This window comes from Schistocerca americana, chromosome 1 (genome assembly GCF_021461395.2).
Source record: "Schistocerca americana isolate TAMUIC-IGC-003095 chromosome 1, iqSchAmer2.1, whole genome shotgun sequence".
Lineage (NCBI taxonomy): Eukaryota > Metazoa > Arthropoda > Insecta > Orthoptera > Acrididae > Schistocerca > Schistocerca americana.
The window spans coordinates 806,266,302-806,291,322 of NC_060119.1; positions in this window are offsets into that span (position 1 = coordinate 806,266,302).

Sequence of the window (25,021 nt, forward strand, 5' to 3'; positions counted from 1 at the left end):
CACCATCCGTTAGTCCTTCCATAAACGCCTATCGCGACACCACAGGAGGCGGGCTGAACGATGTAGCGGGACCGTAGCGCTGCTTCATGGAGACGGTTGCGAATGGTTCTCTTTGATACCCCTGGATCAAAGGTGTCCCTAAGTTGTTGTGAAGTAACGATGCGGTTCAGCACGGCACTTCGTAGGATACGACCGTCTTGGCGTGCATCTGTGCATCGCCGCTGTCCGGACCCAGGTCGACGGGCATGTGCACCTACCTTCTGCTGACCACCGGTGACAACTTCGATGCACTGTGGAGACCTCACGCCCCACGGCTTGTACAGATCTGCTGTACGTCGACCCGGCCTCCCGCTGACCCACTATATGGCCTTGCTCAAACTCCGTTAATTGCACAAACGGTTCACGTACACGCTGTCTCGGCTTGCTAACAATGTTGCAATGTTGCCCTGTATGCTACGGCAAACTGGCTGCCACTGGCTCTGGAAGTAACCAGCTAGCAACATTCGAAGACTGACAACGGGGTTCCTGGTGTGTCTGCAGCGCTGCGCGTTTGATCATCGCATGCACCGCTCTCTCGTGGTGTTCAAGTGTGGCGGATCTTATTCACTTGCGTAAATGTGTTCGATTTTCATTTTCTAGGAGTGTATATCCGTTGCTTCTGTTCAAATATTTATGGAACATTTACGTGATTCTAAGAAGAAAAGAAAGAGATTGGTATGCCTTTGCAAATGAAAATGAAAGTAATGATAAAAATTGTTGCGGCTTTCGTGACCACTTGTTGCTTTATTGGTTGTTGGCTGTCGTCTCGGGATATTCGGCAGAAGATGAAACGAGAGCCACCAGCCAATATGTCGAAAATAATGATGTTTCGAATTGTAGGCATCCGTTGTTCAGCGAGAAGAACACTCGAAAGCATCAAAAAGTATACTGAAAAAAGCAGAAAACAGTCATCAAAAAGCGTTCTGCTGTACAAGATGTTTCGAAGTTTTTAGCGTGAATAAGGGCGGGCACATAGATGCTTTCAGTAGAAATCCATATGGAGTACCTATAACAGTGTTGTGTTGTAGGAAAAAAATTGTGTATCTTTTATTCCAATGTTCTGCTACTGCTGGATCAATGAGCGATAGTACATGACTGCGAGTTGGTCTTTATCAGCTACGAGAGTTGCTGCCGAAAGAAGTCACAGTACTGGCTACTAACAGAATACCACAACCTGCGTGGCGGTGATGTATCCTTAAAGATTTAAAACCCAGGAGTTAACCGTGAGACTGTAAATAACTTTGTGACAATTCCATTAAACACAAATATATTCATGAGAATAGTTGCCAATAATTAAATCGTGTACAGACAGTTTGAGTAGGACTGCAGTGCTTTGAATGAGTAACGATAATAAATTTTAGCCAAGGTACACAATGAATGATTCATGAGAAGTGAAAGTAAATACGTAATTTCTGTGTCCCATTACTGTAGGTGATATAATCCTCAGAAGCCATACAACATTATTAATTTCTAGATCCTGTAACATTTTAAAATTTCGAGTCAGTAAGTTAAAGCTAAGAGGCAGAGAACCTACACAGCTTCTACTTTTGCTGAGTGTTAGATTTTGCTAAAATTAGTCACTCAATATAAACAGAGAGAAATCTTCCAATGAAAGTATGTTGTACATGTAATTAAAGGTTGATGCCTAATCTGGACTTTCTTTCTTTCCTACCGCTCATAAAAAACAAAAAAAACAAGCAATAAATCCAAAAATATTTACTTTATCTTTTCAAAAATTTTGACAAATGTTATATTTTTTTATAAGAGGGTTAGTCAGAAAGCAATTCCACCTATTTTTTTTCTCGTTAAATAAACTTTTTGAAGTGAAAAATTTGAATTTGACTCCGTTCCGCAAAACTTTCACTCCAATCCTCTGGAGTAGTAACTTTTGCGTCAACAGATGCCACTCGCTTGCAAAATGGCCGACATCGATGTTCGTATAAGACAGCTTTCTGTGATAGAGTTCTTGAATGCAGAAGGGGAAACGCCCATTCACATTCACGAAACGCTGTGAAATGTGTACAGTGTTGCAACGGTGAACAACAGCACTGTACATGGTGGGTTCGTCGCTTTAACGAAGCTGAAGGGCAAACACCGTTGACTAATGAAGCGCGGAGTGGCAGGCCGCTGGTTGCAGTAAAACATTCAGCGGGTCGATGACAACATTTCTGATAGCTGCTGGATGACTGTAGATGTTTTAAAACTGAGCATAAACAGTCTCTACTGCACGAAAACATTTATTTTGTGGTAACTGATTTCGCTCAGCTTTTGACCACCTTCAGATCTCGTACTGAAATATGAACATAGAATGGATTTAGAGAGATGTCTGAAAATAGTAGTAATATATAAAATACCGATGATGGTAGGCGGTGGCGATGTATGGAGCGGCTTTTATAACTCCACGAACTTCAACTATTAACGAGAGCAATGCAATGGTGTTTAAATACGCGATGCTACGCCCACTCTATACCGAATTACGTCAGCGACAGCCAATAGGGCATACAGGACGTAAAACAATTATTACAGTAAGGTAATACAGAATGGTTGCATGAAAGCCAGTAACAAATGAAGAAATATGTGAAAAAAGACGCGTTAAATTATAAGTTGCACTTGCTTTTAAGTCAGCAGGGGTCCCCTTTGATCTCTTCCATACAGTTCAGAAAATTAATTTTTTATGAGAAACAATTATGAATTAGCATCAGAAGAAAATAGTTACTCTCATCAGCCAGCAACATAAAACTGCACAGCATTCTTCCATCAATGAGCATTCTGGAAACATGCCCCAGGCTGTGGCTATGTCATGTCTCTGCAATATCCTTTCTTCCAGGAGTGCCAGTTCTGCAAGGTTCGCACGAGAGCTTCTGTGAAGTCTGGAAGGTAGGAGACGAGGTACTGCCAGAACTAAAGCTGTGAGGACGGCGCGTGAGTCGCGCGTGGGTAGCTCAGATGGTGCCGACACGGTAGCTCAGAGTGCTCGGTCCGAGGGTTAGTTGCCCTCCGCAAAAAAAAAAAAAAAGAAAAGAAAAAAGAAAAAAAAAATACCTGAGTGAATGGATCAACGAAGAACTTAAAACGGACGTTTTAGGACGTCTGCCCCGATCACATAGAACATACTATAATGAGTAAAATGAGCTCAACACAAAAAAAGATGGTAGAACACTTGCCCGCGAAAGTCAAAGGTCCCGAGTTCGAGTCTCGGCCTGGCACACAGTTTTAATCTGCCAGGAAGTTTCAGTGAGCGTACATTCTGTCCAAGGGTTACCAATCTCACTAATACTGCTTTTTACTCTTGCTGAACCAGCCCTTTTCAACAAAGGGCTACAATATAATTTAACGTCAACTCTAAGCGACGTAAACATTTAACACATAATAGCCAACATTAAAGTGCGGAGAAACGTTCCCATTTGAATGCATCAGAAGTTTGCAAAATTGTTGTACAAAGTAAAGACATAAACACCAAAGAAAAAGTGTAGAAGCAAAAGATAATATCGAATCCCAAATAGTTAAAAATATCAATGACAAGCTTACAATTAATATAGAAATTGTAAGAAATACAGGAAAAGGTAATACATTGTTTTTGTTAATGCAAGTTATTATATCTTAAAGATATTAACGTTTTTCAGTGAAAACAGCATTTCCGAAATTAACAAAGATCCAATTCCGAAATTTCAAAGTAGGGTTAAAAAACTGATTGATGATAATAATTACCTTCCTTTACCGAAACATAAACTGTCATTAACGGTAATGAATGCTCAATTACCGAAATTGTTGTTGTTGTGGTCTTCAGTCCTCAGACTGTTTTGATGCAGCTCTCCATGCTACTCTATCCTGTGCAAACTTCTTCATTTCCCAGTACATACTGCAACCTACATCCTTCTGAATCTGCTTAGTGTATACACATCTTGGTCTTCCTTTACGATTTTTAGCCTCCACGCTGCCTTCCAATGCTTAATTTGTGATCCCTTGATGCCTCAGAAATTAAGATACCAATTAAAGCTACATAAACCTAATATGTCAATTTGTCCAATTGTTAACAATATGAAAGACTGAATGATATTTTGAAAGCTTTTACGTTTTTGAAGAGAATTTTAGCTTAAAGAATAGCTACGAACTAGCACAATCGATTTACAACATTGAAATTCCTGATGATGGAAGATTTTCCTGATTAGACGTTATGAACTTGTACATTAACGTAATAATCACTGTAGGAATAGCCATTATTAAAAATAATTTACGTCAAAATAAGCTTCTGAGGTGGGAGAAATAGCAGACTTCGTTGAATTACATGAAAATACTCTTGCTTTCAACTACTTTTCATTCAATGGCAAAATTTATTTCCAAAAGGACAGATCAGCATTGGGCAGTTATTTAGCAGGTACCCTAGCTACTATTTTTGTTAACCATGTAGAAGCACAATTTTTCAGAAACAGTCCACAGATCACGAATAAAATTTTATGTTATAAGAGACATGTTGGTGATATTTTGTTGGTATGTGAAGGTTCCAGAAATGAGGTGGACTTACTAACACTTTAAATAACGTTCAGCCTAATCTTGTTTCTACAATAGAACTAAAAACAAGAATAACATTAACTTTTAGATCTAACCATTTCAAACTGCTGCGGAAAAACATTGTTTTACCATTTACAGGAAGCCGACTGCAGCTGATGTAATTATTACTGCAAATTCCAGTCATCATTTTATATACATAAAAGCCTTTCTCGAATCTATGATTCACAGAAAACCTAAATTACCTCTGGTACTAGATGCAGTCCAAAAAGAACTAAACATTTTAAAGTGAACTGCCAAAGCTAACTGTTTTATCTCCAATGAAGTTGTTTATTTGCTTTGTAAATCCCAACAATCTGATAACAATATTACTACTCCCAACAGCAAATTCACCAAAATTATGTACATGGCTCAATTTATGACAAAATTAATAAGCTGTTCAAGAACAGTGATTTGACAATAGCCTTTACTGCTAATAACCTTTTGCAGAATAGGCTGAAGAATAGAACCGGAAACTGCAATAATACCCATCTAAATTCCGGTGTTTGTAAAGTATGACGCAATCATTGCGACAAAAAGTACATTGGTCAGACAGGTCAGAACTTCACTACTCTCTGTAAGAAATGTACTTCAGGTAAATCGTAATAAATCAGTATTTGGCCAACACCTACCACATCACTATCATTCAGAAGGATCTATAACGAATGAATTAAAAGTTCTTCACAATGTAACTAGAGGGTTGGTACTTAACATATTAGAAGACATACAATTTTACGCTGCTACAAAAATAAACCCTCGTCCATACTCAACGATCAATTATACTTCAGGGGAAAATATTTCTAAGACCTTTTTGAAGACTTACTATAGAATTTTCCTGCTCTTGTGTTCCTCTTATATTCTTCCTTTCATTTTTTATGGAATGTTTTCACGATTATATAAAACTTGTGCACTTTATTTTAAACTTTTGGCTGCTAATGTTTTTATATTTTATTCATGACTATCTTAACAGAATAGATTTGTTTTATTACAATTACTGTGCAGTGCCTCTCTTGATATAATATGATGATTTTGCTCTAGTCTGACTAAAGAATGCTAATTTGTTTCTGTTCGTTTTTATTCCCCTTTTATTTCTCAAATAACAATTGTAACTTCATGCTTATTGCTGTTCTGTGGAGTTGTTGTGACCTTAAACAGCTACATTCACAGTAATTATTAACGTTTGACTGCTTTTGCGTTTGTTTTAAATGTATGACTATTAGGTGGGTCCATGATGTATTATATCGTAGTAACATAACCTACTTTTATGTACATCTGACATTTGTACGCCTATTTTATGGAATTTCGTGGAATATATATATGGCAATAAACAACTACGTTCAAAGTTCTTTTAAACTTCCGTTTTCTTACGCACGTTGTTTCATGTTTTTGACTACCTTCATGGGTTAATGAGATTTTATGCCATAGTTCCTTTGATGGAACTGAAATTTTAAAATGCTTTAGTTATCATGTACCCTACTTGTTATCATGTTGGTTACCTCATCATTGTCATCTGGAGGATCTGACAAATATTACGACAGCCGTCTACTTGCACGTCAGTGTTTTTTAACAACCACTCACTGTTGCAACTTTGAAATCGTCTCCTTTTGAAACGTGCACATCGACAACTACATGCCGCTTCGATGGTAAATAAGGGCGACACTCAAGCAGTATTATCACTGGCAATACGATCTAGGGGCAATATGCAGTACCTGGCATGCATTTTTACGTGTCGGCCTACATACCAGTACTTATTTCACATCTAGCTACGAAATCCTCTTACGCTGGATGGCGCATATCGATATGACCACATCATCTCCACACGAGCCACTTAACCACCGTCTTTGCTGCCATACAATTTACTAGTTTGACATAAATCCATACAGATGGCTACCGGTGTTCTCATAGACGGTTATGATTGATTATCTCATTTATATATTTTTATCACAAATTGATGAAATGCTGTTTATAGCAGTCATTTTACACAATGCAATGCTCTTATTTCTTCATTTGTTGTTAGCTTTTATGCAACTATTCTGTACATAGTTTATTGTAAAACTGGGGTTGTAGAAAAATATTTGTGCAGTCACCAGCAAATAATTTTTTTGTATTTATACAGTGATCTCCAACATTACAAACATGTAAATGAATTTATAAACACCTGAAGATGGGCGCAAGCCCGAAACCAGTCGTGTGACGAATAAACAACCTTTTATTGTGACTGGTAGTGGATATTTTTGTACAACCCCATAGAGGAACAGTCACGGAGTTCGACAGCATCCACTATGGATGAAATTCATTTAATGTTACCTAGCCAGATATTACGAACTGTCAATGCATTCAAAACCTGTAAAATCAAGATGATGAAGACCATTCAAGCAATCAAATTCAACAAAAAGTGCCTTTTGTCTAAAGTAATACCGAACTGCATTAAAATTAATGTTAGGAGCCACACTAAGTCAGCCAAATTAGCAAAGTCAAAATGTGAAACTGTTTGGTTAAAAACTGAAATCCAATCATTATACAAGCGTAAAGATGCCCTTGACAAACAAATGTTCAAACTCCACTTTGCACTAAGCAACTCCTTGACTCAAATGCAATTTATGTGTATTTTAGATAAAATTAATGATGAAGTGTGCAAAGAACAACTAGTAGTGTCAACTAGACGTAATCAGAAATTACTTGCTGTTAACCCTGACAAACTGCATCAACTACAATCTCCTTCCACATCAGAACAAAGTTTTTACGATAGGGTGATTAATTCAACCACCATCTCATTTGACAAAAATGAAACTGAATTACTTGAGAAGGGTCTCAAATATAATATGCCACCTTTACTCACTGATAACAATATCAAAGAATTAATTGTCTGCTCTAAAATGGCATGTGACTCAGCTAAAATAAATAATAATGAAAAGATTAATATTGGGCTACAAGTTAACAATATCATACACAAACTGCTCAGAAATGTTGAAAAGAATGTTAAAGAATCTGAATATATCAACAAAACTCTATAATTTTTCCAGAACAATAAAATACATGAAATACACAATGACCCCACACCCAAATTTCAGGCCCAGCTTAAGAAATGTGAAACTACTGAAATCTTCTGACTTCGTTTTATCTGACCCTGATGTTATAAAATGCCTTCTCATGAACCCATCCACACCAAAACTGCGTTCGCAACCCTATACGCCCCATAGTCAACTCAAGAAACAGTCCAGCATATTTTATCAGCAAGAAACTTAAACACATTCTTAGTAACTTTTATACCTACGAAAACAATTTTTCAGTTAAGAATAGCTATGAACTTATTGAGCACATCAAAGACTTACCAGTACCAGAGGGTGCCAAATTTGCTTCAATGGACATAATAAACCTTTACACCAACATTCCTGCACATGGTACTATTCAGATAATTAGAAACAACCTATTAAGACACAAAAAGCTATCCAAGGCTGAGATATGTGAACTCATTAACTTGCTAGAACTAGTCCTATCACACAATTATTTTACTTTTAATAACAAAATTTGTAAACAGGAAGATAGTCTTGCAATGGGCAGTAGTTTGGCAAGAATACTTGCAGATATTTACATTACCCACATAGAAAATAAATTTTTCAGTTCAGATAGTTCACTTAAAAATAAAATAATATACTAGAAAAGGTATGTGGATGATCTATTATCTTGTACAATGGTACAACTGAGGAGACTGAGAAACTTGTTAAAAGCCTCAGCAGCATGCACAACAACATCAAATTCACTGTAGAACATCAAGTAGATAAAGGCATCAATTTTCTTGACCTTACAATACCTAATGCAAACAACAAACATGCCTTCCAGATTTACAGAAAACCTACCACTAGTGACGTTGCCATTAACAACTCCTCATGTCATAGAGCACAACACAAAATGGCATTCTTCAGATACACACTTAATTGTATACATAAAATCCCACTCAGCCTCCATGACGAACAAAAAGAAATTAACATTATAAAAGAAATTGCACGGAGAAATGGATACAACCTGGATGTAATTGATAAACTTAACAACAAAATCAGAAAGAAACAATCCACACCTACTAAATCAGATTCAAAAGAAGGAAAAAAACACAGCACATCATCCACAACAGTAAGACAAACAACCAATGCCACCACAAATCAGGTATTTACAAACTTTTATGTGACAATTGCCCACTGTTCTACATAGGCCAAACTGGAAGGAGTTTCACTGTAAGATACCGTGAGCATATGGATGCCTTCTGGCTAAATAATTTTGATAAATCCACCTTTGCAATGCACCTAAAAGACCATGGCCACTCAGCCACAGCCATTACAGAAAACCTACAAATACTACACACTGTGAACAAAGGCAAGAAAATGAATCTGCTTGCAGAACTAGACATTTATATCCACAGCTCTAACTCAACAGACCTTGTTCTGAACGAACAAGTGGAACTTGCAAATAAATCCTATCTTCACATATTTCATGAAATATTCAAAAATATAAAATAATTATCCTCTGATATAATAACAAAGTAATATTCTATGGAAATTCGATATAGCAGTCATACAACAGTCCAAGGGTCATTATCATAATTTGTAATGGTCATATTGTAAACACAAGTTGTAACTGGCATTCTATAATGTGTAATAGCTTTCAAAAAATTTCATATATGTAACATTATTGTACCTCCTAGATCTAAGTTCTCTGACAACAGTGTAACTCAAAACAGTTCTTGCTGTCATTTATTTAATTATTAATTTGTAATAGCTTTGAGTAATTTCATATATGTAACAACATTGTACTTCCTAGATCTAAGTTTCCCATCAAAAATGTGAACCAAAAAATTTCATAATGTGTGTCAAGGAATGTGGCAGTCTATAATAGCTTTTTAAATTTCTATACATGCAACACCTTTGCACTTGCTGTGGCTAAGTTCTTTGACCAGAACCTACGACTTTCTGTGTGAGCAGCATCCTTAGATCTGCTAGATCTAAGTTCTTTGACCACAGCCCACATGTTTGTATGTAAACATAGTGTATTTCACGAGTGCACATCATAATAGTGTAATATGGAGCTATACCTGATATATGGACGTGAAATCGACCATAAGTGTGTAACTAATTGGCAAAACTATCATCACAGCATAACTGTAATAATGGTGCTTCATCTTTTTGCAAGTACAGGTACATTTTCGTCAAATCCTGCCTTACCACTTACAATTGTCCCACCTGTATTTCTGTAGTCACCAGCAAATAATTTTTTTGTATTTATACAGTGATCTCCAACAGTACAAACATGTAAATGAATGTATAAACACCTGAAGATGGGCGCAAGCCCGAAACCGGTCGTGTGACGAATAAGCAACCTTTTATTGTGACTGGTAGCGGATATTTTTCTACAACCCCATAAAGGAACAGTCACGGAGTTCGACAGCATCCACTATGGATAAAATTCATTTATTGTAAAACTGTTTTATGTCCTGGTGCACGAATGGCAAAACGTGATTTTTTCGGATGAATCCAAGTTCTGTTTACAGCATCATGATGGTCGCATCCGTGTTTGGCGACATCGCGGTGAACGCACATTGGAAGTGTGTATTCGTCATCGGCATACTGGCGTATCACCCGGCGTGATGGTATGGGGTGCCATTGGTTACACGTCTCGGTCACCTCTTGTTCGCATTGACGGCACTTTGAACAGTGGACGCTACATTTCAGATATGTTACGACCCGTGGCTCTACGCTTCATTCGATCCCTGCGAAACCCTACATTTCAGCAGGATAATGCACGATCGCATGTTGCAGGTCTTGTACGGGCCTTTCTGGATACAGAAAATGTTCGACTGCTGCCCTGGCCAGCACATTCTCCAGATCTCTAACCAATTGAAAACGTCTGGTCAATGGTGTCCGAGCAACTGGTTCGTCACAATACGCCAGTCACTACACTTGATGAACTGTGGTATCGTGTTGAAGCTGCATGGGCAGCTGTACCTGTACACTCCATCCAAGCTCTGTTTGACTCAATGCCTAGGCGTATCAAGGCCATTATTACGACCAGAGGTGGTTGTTCTGGGTACTGATTTCTCAGGATCTATGCACCGAAATTGCGTGAAAATGTAATCACATGTCAGTTCTAGTATAATATATTTGTCCAATGAATACCCATTTATCATCTGCATTTCTTCTTGGTGTAGCAATTTTAATGGCCAGTAGTGTAGCTACAGTATTCTTCGAACCACTGCATCACACTCCTGGTTTTTTGACATGGCGCATTATCTTATTGAAAAATGCCACTGCCATCGGAACATGATGTTATGAAGGAGTGTACGCCGTTTACAACCGGTGTAGGACACTTGTTCACCATCATGGTGCCTTGCGCAAGCTCCAATGAACCCATGAATGCCCTTGTGAATGTTTCCCAGAGCATAATGAAGTCACCAGAAGCTCGTCTCCGTCCCACAGTACAGGTGTCAAGGAGCCTTCCCGTGGAAGATAACACATTCGTACCCTCCCATCTGCATGATGAAGAAGGTATTGGGACTATACAGACCACGCAAGTGTGCCCAAATATCCAGTGACGATATTCACGTGTCCATTTCAGTCGTAATTGCCAGTGTCGTGTTCTTAACATTCGCACATGCGTGGGTCGCCGGCTGCAGAGGCACATCGTTGTGAGTGCTCGGTGCACTGAATGTTCAGACACTCTTGTACTCTGCCCAGCATTAGACTCTGACGTTAGTTCCGACATAGTTCGTGGCCTGTCCTGTTTTACCAGTCTTCCCAGCCTACGACATGCGACATCTATGAGGGATGATACCCCAATCCCCCAACGTCTAGACGTGGTTTCATTTTGGTTACAGCACCTGTTGAACACTCTCTTCACAGCACTCCTCGAACACTCGATAAGTCTTCCAGTTTCCGAAATGCTCATGCCGAGCTACAGGCTATTGCATGTGCCCTCCGTCGAACTCGGGCAGACTGTGCGCCTTCCCCATTCTACAGACGGGCAGCATGCTCATTGATACTAAATGCATCGTGGTTATGTTTGACCAGCAGCCATTCCTCGCCAGGTGACGCTGCTATCGCTTAGACTAGTTTATATAGATAGTAGGTCCACTGATCTGGACTATACCAAAAACCCCATGTTCCTAGCTGGATTAGGAACTGAGCACCAAGACCCCCCGCAAACCGTGATTCTAAGCGCAGCCTCCTCAAACATATTTTTTACAGCGCCTCCGAACTGTAACGATTAGCTTCATGCATCTGTATGTATTCTTCAAGTCTATATACCTGCAGCCCTCTGCCGCTAGAGGGCTCTAAATTGTAGCGTGCAATATGGCGGTGTGTAACGTAACTATGTGACTGCGTGAGAAACGGCATGCTGTGATCGAGTTTCGTTTTCGAAGAATTCGTCCGCACATGGTGGTAAGTTCGTATGGACCCAAACTGCTGAGGTGATCTGTCCCTAGGCTCACACACTGCTTGAGCAGTGCGTGGATCATGTTCGTGTCATCTATTATGTAACATCTTGTTTTACCGTACGGCCGCCTTGTAATTTTAAATTTCAGTTACTGGTGTCACTGAATTACTGTCTTGTCTGCCCGTGAGTGACAGCAGCAGCGCGTATCGATATTTGCCCTGCCGTACTATCTTTGCTGGACGGCTATTACTTCCCGGTCGTGATGTGTCGTGGAGAGAGATCAGACTTGGAGCGGTTGGAGTTGGAACGCGGCAGAAGTGCAGTCGGGACGCAGCAGCACTTGGGTACGGAGCGCTAGGGAGGCGCGGACAGCCGGTACTCGCCGACCGCTCGTGTCACAGGATGAACTGTCCGACGGACGGAGATGGCAGCGGAATCGACCGTTGCTCGGTCGTTCACTTGGTCGCATCTTTGAGCGACCTGTGTTTGGTCTTTTGGCCGTTTCTGGAGCCTCGTCACTGGGTCACCTTGGTGGACGTGATTCGGTTCCCTCTTGTGCGGAGACGTCGTGGCCAGTGGGCAAGAGTTACCTCTACATGACTGGGTCCGAGCCAGTGTGCCCGGATCGCAGTGTCTCCCAATTCCCGACGGACAGCGGACACACATGGTTTGAGTGCCAACGACCTCGGTTGGTTGTTTGTCGGTCGTCTGGTCGGACGGCCTGTGTTTCGTCACCGACCGTCTTTCGGGTTTGTGTGTGTGTCCGCCGGTGATTTGTTCTAGTTCTTCATTAGTGATTCGTTTTACGAGTGTTCGAGTTTCTTGTGGCTGTATTTCGTGCAGCACTGTGTACCCTGTGTCAGCTCGACTGAGCAATGCCATAAGTGCTGTAATGCTGTCTGCGTACTGCAGTAGCCAATTGGTCGGCTGCGACAGACCAACGAGTTAGTGTTTTCTTACCGTGTTGATGCTGTCCGCAACGGCGTGTAGTTTCACAGCCGTTGCAATGTTCATGTATGTCAGTAGCTATTGTGCCTTGGTTTATTAACAAACCAGTATTTGAAGACAAGTGTTACTGCTCTCTTCGCCTCACTGGCATTTTGTTGTAGTGTTTTTGGTCTGGCGACCGAAGTCAGGTTTTTGGTTGGTTCGTCGGCTGTCTGTCGGTTGAGTTGCCCTCCGATTTAGAGATTGTTGGTCAGGCGTTGGCCTAAACGGGCGTTAGTGTTACAATTCCAGGCCGCCCCTTGGAAACTACTGAGCGCCGTTCCGTGTTTGTTACATAGTAACTTCCCTGCCTGAGTTTGAGTTATTTGGTTGATGTGTGGCCATCAGCAGAGTTTTTATATATCCTGAATTAATGTTCATGTCTTGGGCTTTAGACGTAAGATTCTTATTTCTTATATGGGGCTTTCAGTCGAATTTTACATCAAATCTTTTAAAGCCTTAAGTAGTTAAATTATTGTGTTCATGTGTGGCCTTAAGACGAGTATTAATATATCTTAAATTGATGTCCCTTTCTTGCCCTTAAGGCATGAGATTGTTATTCTTTATTTTATATAAAATGTTTTAATGTAAGGCCTTCTGCCTTCTGATTGAAACTTCTCTTATTGGTTAATATGCGACCTCCACCCTAGTTCCATTAAAATTAAATTGCTTAAGACTTCAGCCAATTAGATTGGAGATTTAGAAAATATTTATGGGTGAAACCTCCGGAAGAATGTTGAATTTCAATTTTGAATATGAGCTTCAGCCGATCTAAAGTTAATCAAAGGATGTCGATTAAATTTTTTGTAATATTGTTTGTTGATAAATAAAAGTTGTATGTTGAGTGCAACTGACAGGAACTCATTTGGCTCCTTTCCACAACCTAATCCGCTCTGTCCTTCTAGCCCAGGCATTTCACTATTTAACGTAACTTAAACTTACGCTAAGGACAACACACACACCCATGCCTGAGGGAGGACTCGAACTTCCGAGGGGGCGAGCCGCGCGAACCGTGCAAGGCGCCCTCAGTCGCGCGGCTACCACGCACTGCCGTCCACACATGGAGCACCCTGTCCTTCAACATGAAAATGCCAGATCACGCCTAAGTGGTGCAACGTCTACAACATTCCGAAGTCATGGCTTCACTGCCATCGATTACAGCGCCGAACTTGCCGTCTTTCGAATTTCATCTGTTTCCAAAACTTAAAGAACATTTTAAAATGCTTCGCTGTGATAGTGATGAAGCGGTACAAGCGCAAGTGAGCAAAACGTTTTACAGTGATGGTATTAATAAAATGGTCCCTTGTTTGGAGAAAAGTGTTCGTCACCAAGGTGACTATCTTGAGAGAAAAATATGTAGACTCGAAGCATTAAAATGGTTACATGGATATCCGCCCCACCAGTGTTCTGTATCTCCCTCTAAATCGTTGAACGCCATGCACTCTGTCTCGATTTCCATATCCGTATACCTTCCCCCCCCCCCCCCCCCCCCCCCCCAATGTATCCTCTGCCATCTCATCAAAATCCAACCCCTCCTAACCCACATATCGTATACTATCTGCAAACTGGGTTCCAATAACACCATTGTCTCCCCTCTGATCACCAATTCTGATCTGGTGCAGTGCGTTCACAAGCACATCCCACCGTCCTACACCTACACTCACTTGATATCCTATCCCAACGAAACTTCAACCAAGTCTCTCCCTCAGACGATGAGATACATGCAGATATTTATCCCTCCTACCAACTTTAACTCTTCCCACTGCACATCAAGGCCTCTCTCTCCCCATCCCTTTCCTCTTGTTACCACTACCTTACCCAAACACGAAACTCTTACTCTCCCTCTGTGTATCCCACCTTCTATATTGCCGCTATCCACCCCAAAGCCTACCGTCATCTCCATAGTTTTCGTACCTAGTAGATCCCTATCCTTTCTACCCACATGTGTCAGCCCTACGGAACATATTCTTTCCTCCCGAAAGACCTCTCGCTACATGGAATCACATAACGTACGCAAGTACAACAGAAACAATATTTCATTAATATCAATGAGTAACTGTGCCATGTCGTGAAAGTTTCTCCTTACTGTAACAAATAATTTCACTGTAACTGAACATGCACTCTAAAGCAGCCTGACTCTTGGTATCGAAAGCTTGAAATTACAAAAAAAACAAAAAAATAAATAAATAAATAAAAAAATGTATGGTTTTTAAAAACACGACTGGATAATTAAATATGAAAAATACCTCTATACATCTGCGGCTAGTCGTCTGAATTTTGGACTGGGTATTTCTGACTGGTGACTAAACACAGACACATAGCTCTTAAAGAAGGAAATTGTAGCTCAGTATGGAGGAAAAGTTTTGGTTAATATAGTGTTCAACTTGTGGTCCTTAAATGGCGACTTTTTGAACGAGACTAGCATGAGCCAGGCTTCAGGTCGTATGATACAAATACATCTCGCCAGAAAATATCAAGCTTCCAAAAGCGCCGCACTTGTGGCTAGCAACGATAACGCACAGCTGCCGAACCGGAGCCCTACTGGAAGATCATAAGCATTAAGCAGTAAGGAACACAGGTTCTGTGAGATGTATCCGCATACTAATGTTATAGAAGAATCATCTGTTTGATGATTTTTTTAAATGTGGAAAAGGCATTATTCAACTGCAAAGAAAGCTGCTAACAAATAATTTACTTGAGCAGAATCGGATGGGAGATAATCGACGTATACGTATTCACCAGTCACTCCTCCCCCCCTCCCTCCCCCACAAATCCCCCAAGTAAAAGCTAGTGCAGAGCTTCAATGTTTTTTCTCAGGAGAATTTCGTCACTCTGCAATGTTTTTATTTAAATATGTTTGTTTTTGTTTTTTAGCTGTCCGTCTTTGATTTTTAATTTAAAATTGAAAACCAATTCTGATTTTTTCTCATTCTCGATATACTTCATAATTCGCTTGATTAAAGAGCGGAATATTGCACTACTGACAGCCAGTCCCCAGCCCATATGAGACGAAGGGGATGAAATAACAATAAAATAGATGTAGAATGTTAATAACTTTTGTTTTATTTCAGAATCTGTAACAGGTTTCACATTAAAAAAAATCGGAGCATTACTTTTCAGCACTCCCTCGTACACGCGCCGGTCCAGTGCACAAACGGCAGGAAACAGGAAGGTGCTGTGGCCTTGCAGCTGGTCCACACATCAGTCTCTTTTCGGCGGTGGGAATTTCGCATGCTGCATTGACGTTTGCAGTGAGCGTGTTTCGCTGTTTACACAGAGCGCTGCGACACGAACCCTTGCGCTGCCGTGTCCTGTGATTGGAACAGCTACAAACAGCTGAACGACACGGCACACGCCGCATCGCGTTAGCCCCCGCTACACCGGGGGCGAACAACCAAAGTGCCCGTGCTTTATAATTCCTCTCCATTCTTCGATCGCTCATCGGGCCGCGTCGATTACATTACCTTTTGCGTGCGCAGCACGGGAGGTAGAAATTGCAGGAACACACGCTCACCGTGGAATGGAGGCAGCTGCGAGCTGTTGAATACGGCACGGTAATGGAATTGTTAAGCGAAATGTTTCTGTTAGATAATGTAGTAATTTGGCAAATTTCCTAATTCCAGTTACGGGCAATGAATATATATCACGAGGAGAGAAACACCGTTCCTCAGAAAGATAAAACTCTACCTTTTTATGCACGAAATACGGTAATATGTGTTATTAGATTTCATAACTGATACAATAGTTCAATTTCACCTCACGTTAAGCAAGTTATACCGCGTTACTGTTCACGAGTGCCCACCATGTCATTATTTCTACAACTTGTTCAGAAAATCACATGCAAGATGCTAGTGCGATGTATTTACATAAGCATCTACGTCTACATCTATATTCTGCAAACAACCGTGAAGTGCATGGCAGAGGGTACGTTCCGTTGTACCAGTTATTAGGGTTTCTTCACGTGCCATTCTCGTATGGAGCGCGGGAAGAATAACTGAATGCCTGTATGCTTGCTGTAGTTATTCTAATATTGTCCTCACGTTTCCTATGTGGGCGGTACCCAGTGGTTGTAGTATATTCCTAGAGTCATCATTTAAAGCCCGTTGTCGAAACTTTGTTAGTAGACTTTCTCGGGATAAATTAGGTTCTTCTTCGAGAGTCTCCCAGTTCAGTTTCTTCAGCATCTCTGTGACACTCTCCCATGGGCAAAAGACACTGTGACCATTCCTGGTGCCCTTGCCTGTATACGTTCAATATCCCCTATTAATCCTATTTGGTACGGGTCCCACATACTTGAGCAACATTCCAGGATGGGTCGCATGAGAGATTTGAAAGCAATCTCCTTTGTAGACTGATTGCGCTTCCCCAGGATTCTACCATTAAACAGAAGTCTAATACTTGCTTTACCCACAACTGAGCCTACGCGATCATTCCATTTCATATCCCTACAAATTGAATTAGTATCTGTGGAGTTGGCAGATTCCAGATGTGACACACAGATAATACAGTTATAGGATACTACGTTTGTTTCGTTTTAAGACGTGTATAGTATTACATTTCTGAACATTTAAGGCAGGCTGCAATCTTTGCACCACTTTGTAATCTTATCAGAATCTGACAGAATATTTATGCAGCTTCGTTCAGGCAGTACTTTATTGAAGGTTACTGCATCATCTGCAAAAGTCTGAGATTACTATTAATATTGTCCGCAAAGTAATTAATATACAAAGCGGACAGCAAGAGTCCCACACACTTCCCTGGGGCACACGCGAAGTTACTTCTACATCTGACGATGACTGTCCATCCAAGATAACATTCTGCGTCCTATACTAGCGCGTATTCTTGTGCACTGCTCCAATATTAGGTCCCGTACCAATGGGTTGTCACTAGACTTCGAAGGATTCCAAGTAGTGCCGCTAGGGCCGTAAAATATAGGGGTAGCTCATAAGAGAGTGTAAAACATAAAATAGATGTTGGGTGAATGTAAGTATCGATTTATGGAAATGAACTACTTTGTCGTTGCTTGTTGAGAAAATAGAGAGAATTAATATTCAACGTAGATTTTGACCTTGTGACCACTTCTGAATATCTCACTTATGGATCCTTACGATATGACAAGAAAATTGTACATGGACATTTTCACTTTGTACTCGCAACGCATTTACGTAAGAGTAAACACAGGACAGAGCCACTGTTGGAATACCTAGTTACTTACGCAGTGGAATTGACTTTAATGGACTGCTAAGTCCTTGTTTTATGATAATTAAATGGTTCAAATAGCTCTGAGCACTATGGGACTTAACATCTGAGGTCATCAGTCCCCTAGAACTTAGAACTAACTTAAACCTAACTAACCTAAGGACATCACACACATCCATGCCCGAGACAGGATTCGATCCTGCAACCGTAGCGGTCCCGCGGTTCCAGACTGAAGCGCCTAGAACCGCTCGGCCACTCGAGCTGGCTTTGTGATAATTATTTCGTTCTTTGTTTTAAATTTTGATGAACCGTGAGCGCTTCCACCACTTCAGTCTCACAGTGATTTAGAATCGATTTACCAAAATTACCAAATTTTTTACTAGGAATTGAGCAGAAGACAGCAGGAGATGTTTATTTCGCTATCTGGTTTTGTTTGCATATCGGAACCAATTGCCTTGTATGCCAACGGTTAAGCTACAATCACACAATTATTGTGATTTAGCCCATCTGTGTGTAGCAGTATTACACTTTGCGAAATAACTGAATTAAAAGGAGTTGAATGCAGATTCGCTGCAGAGAGTGTAATCGTGCTGTGTGTCGCATGACACCTATCGGCGTGCCATTCGAGCGATGGACAAGACATGCGATATTAGCTAATTTTATTGTTGTGAGGTTGTGGCATTTCGATACTTGGAACGCACCGGACATACACCGGGCGTTTCACGTGCTGCTGTAGCGAACGTTTGGGTGCATCGACTCGGGGATATTGCCGCCGTCAGTCAACAGCCGCGGCCAACAGCGTGCTGACCACAAGGGTTGCTAACGACTATTGGAGATTGTTAACAGCCGATAACCGGACAACAGTGCAGCAAATAACACTCCAGTTCAATGCCTGACAGCAAACTGGTGAGCATCTATACCGCAAAGTTCGTACAGAACACACCTTCCCAGTGCATGCTTTTGCTAAACGTGCGACACAGACCACGAAGACAATCGTAGACTCAGAAACAGTTACAGTAGGTGTTCTGAGGAACATAAAAGATTGCCGGAACTCATTAGTCGCGACACACGCCCATAGCGGAGGACTAGTACGTGAGACGGTGGATCTCGTGTTCTGTCCAACAGATTTGTTTCAAACCAATAAAATTATATATAAATTGAAAATTCGTGAATTCGGTTATTTCCCTGTTGAGCCTTGAAAATGTGAAGTTATGTCCTTCCAGTCTTTTGCTGACTTCAATCAATCCGGAGCTATTTAAATATGCAGGCAAGTCTCTTATAGACAGATTCCTAAACTTCTTACATATGATTTTGTCATAAGATGGTACATCTGAATGGTGGACTAAATTGACACTCCTACCTTTAGAAAAGGTATCCAGAAAAGCTGTGATAACTACCGAGGAATAAGCTTACCGAACTCGCCATATAAAATTTTTGAGAACATCGTCATAAATAAATTGTAGAGAAACTATGAACTCATCATTGGAGGGAAGGAAAATGACCCTCGAAAAATATCATGCTGTGATGGCTATTTTTCATTGAAGTTTATAACAGAAAGTCAACAGAAAGAAATTATTATAGATTATGGCAGATTATCACGTTCCCCAGCAATTTATCAATAACATATCCAAAATTTACAAGTCAAATTTAATGCTTATCAAGAAACAGGAGACATTATCGCAGTGGGGCAGAATAATATCCAGGAGTACGACAAGGAAGCAGACCTCTACGATTCTTGTTTATTATTTATATGAAAAGTCATCCAAGAGTAAAGGTAAAAGCCTCATGGATTCATTCATGTTAACGTAAATACTGGATGCTTTACTTTTTGCAGATGATTCAGCTCGTGTAGCACTTGCAGCGTTCGGTAAGCAGTTTACAGATTATAACAGATAAAGACAGCATGGACATAAACAGCGAAAAAACAAGAACTGTGACCTTCTGTAGAAAATATTTAGTACAAAGTAAGTTTACTTTGAAAAATAAAATTGTAGAAAGTATGAACCCATTCACATATTTATGCTATAAACTACCCGTCTGGAAGAAACAGACCTAGCTGAGAAAGCCACCACGTATACAAAAACAGTGGAAGGAATTAATAATGTAATGAAATCTCCAGTGCTCCAGAAGCACACTGGAATATGTCTTTTTAGACCTATGCGAATACAGTGCTGTGTTACGGCAGTGAAGACTGGACAACAAATGCACAAGATGAGAGAAGAGTAACAGCTTGTGTAATGAAATTATTGAGACGAACAGCTACCTACACCAAATAGAGTGACAAAGGGAATGAAGAAGTATGGAAGTAGCTTAAAATGCAACCTATCACATATTATATTGAAAACTACCGAAACGACTGGAGAAAACATCTACAGCGAATGAGATCAAAGAGGATTCCAAAATCCATGCTGCACTACCACACCAACGGTACGAGATAGTTGAAAAGATGGAATGAATTTCTCTCGACGAAACCGTGACAGGCCCTAATACTTGGATGGGAATTCGGTATGTAATCTGAAACAATGAATTCACTTCAGAATTCGGCCAAAAAAGTGCTATTGTGTCGGCACAACGCAAGAGATCGGTGTGCTCTGCATTGGAATTTAGCTGTCATTAGGACAGTGAAAGTAGTGCAACTAAAAATTCGTAGCCTGCTCCGTTATCACTATATCACACACACCATGTTGACATTTTAGTGGATAGTACGTAACACCGTCCACACCTATGTCAATCCCGCGTCCGGCCATCTTGATTTAGGTTTTCCGTGATTTGCCTAAATCGCCTCAGGCAAATGCCGGGATGGTTCCTCTGAAAGGGCACGGCCGACGTCCTTCCCCATCCTTCCCTATCCGATGAGACCGATGACCTCGCAGTTTGGTCTTTACCCTCAAATCAACCCAACCACAAAAAAATGTTCAAATGTGTGTGAAATCTTATGGGACTTAACTGCTAAGGTCATCAGTCCCTAAGCTTACACACTACTAAACCTAAATTATCCCAAGGACAAACACACACACACACCCATGCCCGAGGGAGGATTTGAACTTCCGCCAGGACCAGCCGCATAGTCCATGACTGCAGCGCCTTAGACTGCTCGGCTGATCCCAACCCAACCACACCTACGTGCCAAAAATAAAATCAGGTTTGTCAGAAATAAAAACAATACAGTTAAAAAATACCTTGTGTTACGAGGGTACCTACACACATAACATTCCACTGATGCTTGATAGATGTTGAATTGTTTAACTGTGCACATGTTTACGGCTTAACTGATACATCGTAATAAAACACCTAATTCCTTTCTAAAATCAAACACTTTATTCCTTCCTTCCTTAAATAAATCGTGTCGTGTGTGTCTGTGGTGGTACTTTTATTAGATGCTTGTGTAGTTAATTGCAGACAGGTCTGTATCAAGTCATAGCTCCGAATTCAACAGCAAATTGTTTGCAATATTTGTCATTGATTGTTTTTTTTCGTGTGAAGCGTTACCTTCGGCCCCCTCCTAAACCAGTGATGAAAGAAACAGCGTTAGATGATGACAGCACACACATTATTGGTTTGAATACATATTACGTATTTAGATGCTGTTGCAACTTAAACATTACATTTTATGACGCGTTTTAGAATATTGCAGCATTTTTGACAAGTCTTTTGCTGAGATTAAGTAATTAATTTTCCTTGCACTTAACCTCAACTCGGCAATAATTGTTATCGATTATGTTTTTCTAGTGATACGTTACCTTCACAGCCTTCTCTCTGACATACTGGCAATGGGAACTGTATCGTAATACGGACAGTCACAGCCCATTAATAGGAACTTCTTACAGACTATACTGCAAAGTGCCGAGGAACGTCATCAGACAGGCTAGGAGAATGGCTTGTACCAATAGAATAAAAACCTCTCAGAACAAAATCAGAACTATGTGGTCAATTGTGAAAGAGGTATCAGGGCAGAATATAGATGGTCAACATATTACACCTCTCCTGCGTCAGAAAGAATGTGTTAGTGGTCCACTAGAGTCTCGCAAAATATTTAATAATCACTGCTTGTAAATAGTTGAAAAAGAAAATAAATTTTTTATTGGTACTTTTTTGTTAATATGTAGAAGCTGATGCTCCGATCCAGCTACATCACATACAGTTACAGGAAACAAGCAACCATAAAATGAATCAATTATTACATCATTGAAGAGTGAAGACTCCCATGTTTACGATGAAATTTCAAGCAGAATTATGAGGATCAGTTCACCATATATTAGTTCTGTAATCAGTCTCCTGTGTAGTATGTCTTTTACGTGTGGTCAGTCGCCTGACAGACTGCAATACTTACTAGTGAAGCAACTTTATTAAAACGTTGGAAGAGATAATGTAGGCAATTACTGGACAATTTTTTGTAGCGGTGTTTCCAATGGTTTGTGAGAAAGATGTGTTTAGGAGAGTGAGTGGTACATCTCAGTATACATAAATTGTTGTCAGACTCTCAGATTCTTTCTAGGAAGGGAGTGTCTATAGAAAGCGCTATCTATTTGTGTGTGAAGCACGAGCAGATCTAGAAAATAAGGTAATGACAACAAGTATTTTATTTTTATTTAACGAAAGCATATTTCTGCGGACCTACAGCGAGTGTGCATAAGATGGAATATTATGGGATTAGGGAAATGTCTTAACAACGTTTTACTTCAAATCTGGTAAATAAGAAGTGGGAGATTTTCCTGGTGCGTCCAAGAACAGGGAGGAGACTTCAGTTTAACTGTCGTTGTTGTGGTATTCTGTCCGAAGACTTGTCTGATGCAGCTCTCCGTGGTTCTGTATCCTGTGCAAGCATCTTCATCTCCAAATAACTACTACAACTTACATCCTTTGGAATCTGTTTAGTTTATTCATCTCTTGGTCTCCCTCTACAGTTTTTAACCTCCACACTTTCCTCCATGACTAAGTTTGTGATCTCTTGGTGTCTCAGAACATTTCTTCTCGTCAAGTTGTGCCACAAATTTCTTTTATCCCCAATTGTATTCAGTACTCCCTCATTTGTTATGTGGTCTTCCTACCTAATCTTTAGTATTCTTCTGTAGCACCATATTTCAAAAGCTTCTGTTCTCTTCTTGTCCAAGCTGTTTATTGTCCATATTTCACTTTCATGCTTGACTACACTCCATCACCTGCTTTTTACTGCCCGAACAGCTGAAGTCGTCTACTACTTTTAGCAGCTCGTTTCCTAATCTAATTCCCTCAGCATCACCTGATTTAATTCGTCTACATTCCAGTATCCTCGTTTTGCTTTTCGTGACGTTCACCTTAAATCATCCTGACTTTAGTTACAATATGTGGTAAAAAGTATACGGATATCTCCAAAATCATACGTTTTCCATATTACGTCCATTTTGCTGCAACCTACTGCCAGGTACTCCATTTCAGCGACGTCAGTAGCCATTAGACATCGTGAGAGAGCAGAATGGGGCGCTCGACGGAACTCACAGACTTCGAACGTGGGCAGATGATGGGGTGTCACTTGTGTCATACGTCTGTAAGCGAGATTTATATACTCCTAAACATCCGTACGTCCACTGTGGAAACGTGAAGGGACGCGTACAGCATAAAAGCGTACAGGCCGACCTCGTCTGTTGACTGACAGAGACCGCCGATACTTGAAGAGGGTCGTAATGTGTAATAGGCAGACATCTATCCATACCATCACAAAGGAATTCCAAACTGCATCATGATCCACTGCAAGTGCTATGACAATTAGGCGGGAGGTGAGGAAACGTGGATTCCATGGTCGAGCGGCTGCTCATAAGCCAAACGTCACGCCTGTAAGTGCCGAACGGCGCTTCGCTTGGTGTAAGGAGCGTAACCATTGGACGATTGAACAGTATAGAAGCGTTGTGTGGAGTGACGAATCACGGTACACATGGTGGTGATCCGATGGCAGGGTGTGGGTATGCCGAATACCCGGTGAACGTCATCTGCCAGCGTGTGTAGTGCCAACAATAAAGTTTGGAGGCGGTGGTATTATGGTGTGGTCGTGTTTCTCATGGAGGGGGCTTGCACCCCTTGTTGTTTTGCTAGGCACTATCACAGCACAAGGCTACATTGATGTTTTAAGCACCTTCTTGCTTCCCACTGTTGAAGAGCAATTCGGGGATGGCGATTGCATCTTTCAACACGATCGAGCACCTGTCCATAATGCACGGCCTGTGGCGGAGTGGTTACACGACAGTAAGATCCCTGTAATGGACTGGCCTGCGCAGAGTCCTGACCTGAAACCCATAGAACACCTCTGGGATGTTTTGGAACGCCGACTTCAGGCCAGGCCTCACCGACCGTCATCGATACCTCTCCTCAGTGCAGCATTCCGTGAAGAATGAACTGCCATTCCCCAAGAAACCTTGAACGTATGCCTGCGAGAGTGGAAGCTGACATCAAAGATTAGGGTGGGGCAACATCATATTGAAAAAATGGTTCAAATGGCTCTGAGCACTATGGGACTCAACTGCTGTGGTCGTAAGTCCCCTAGAACTTAGAACTACTTAAACCTAACTAAACTAAGGACATCACACACATCCATGCCCGAGGCAGGATTCGAACCTGCGACCGTAGCGGTCGTGCGGTTCCAGACTGTAGCGCCTTTAACCGCTCGGCCACTGCGGCCGGCCACATCATATTGAATTCCAGCATTACCGATGGAGGGCGCCACGAAGTTGTAAGTCATTTTCAGTCAGGTGTCCGGACACTTTTGATCACGTAGTGCATGTAAGAAGGGGCTGTGCAACGAGGTTATCATCTAGACTGTTTTCTTGGTGTATATCAATGACCTGTCACTAAACGCGTC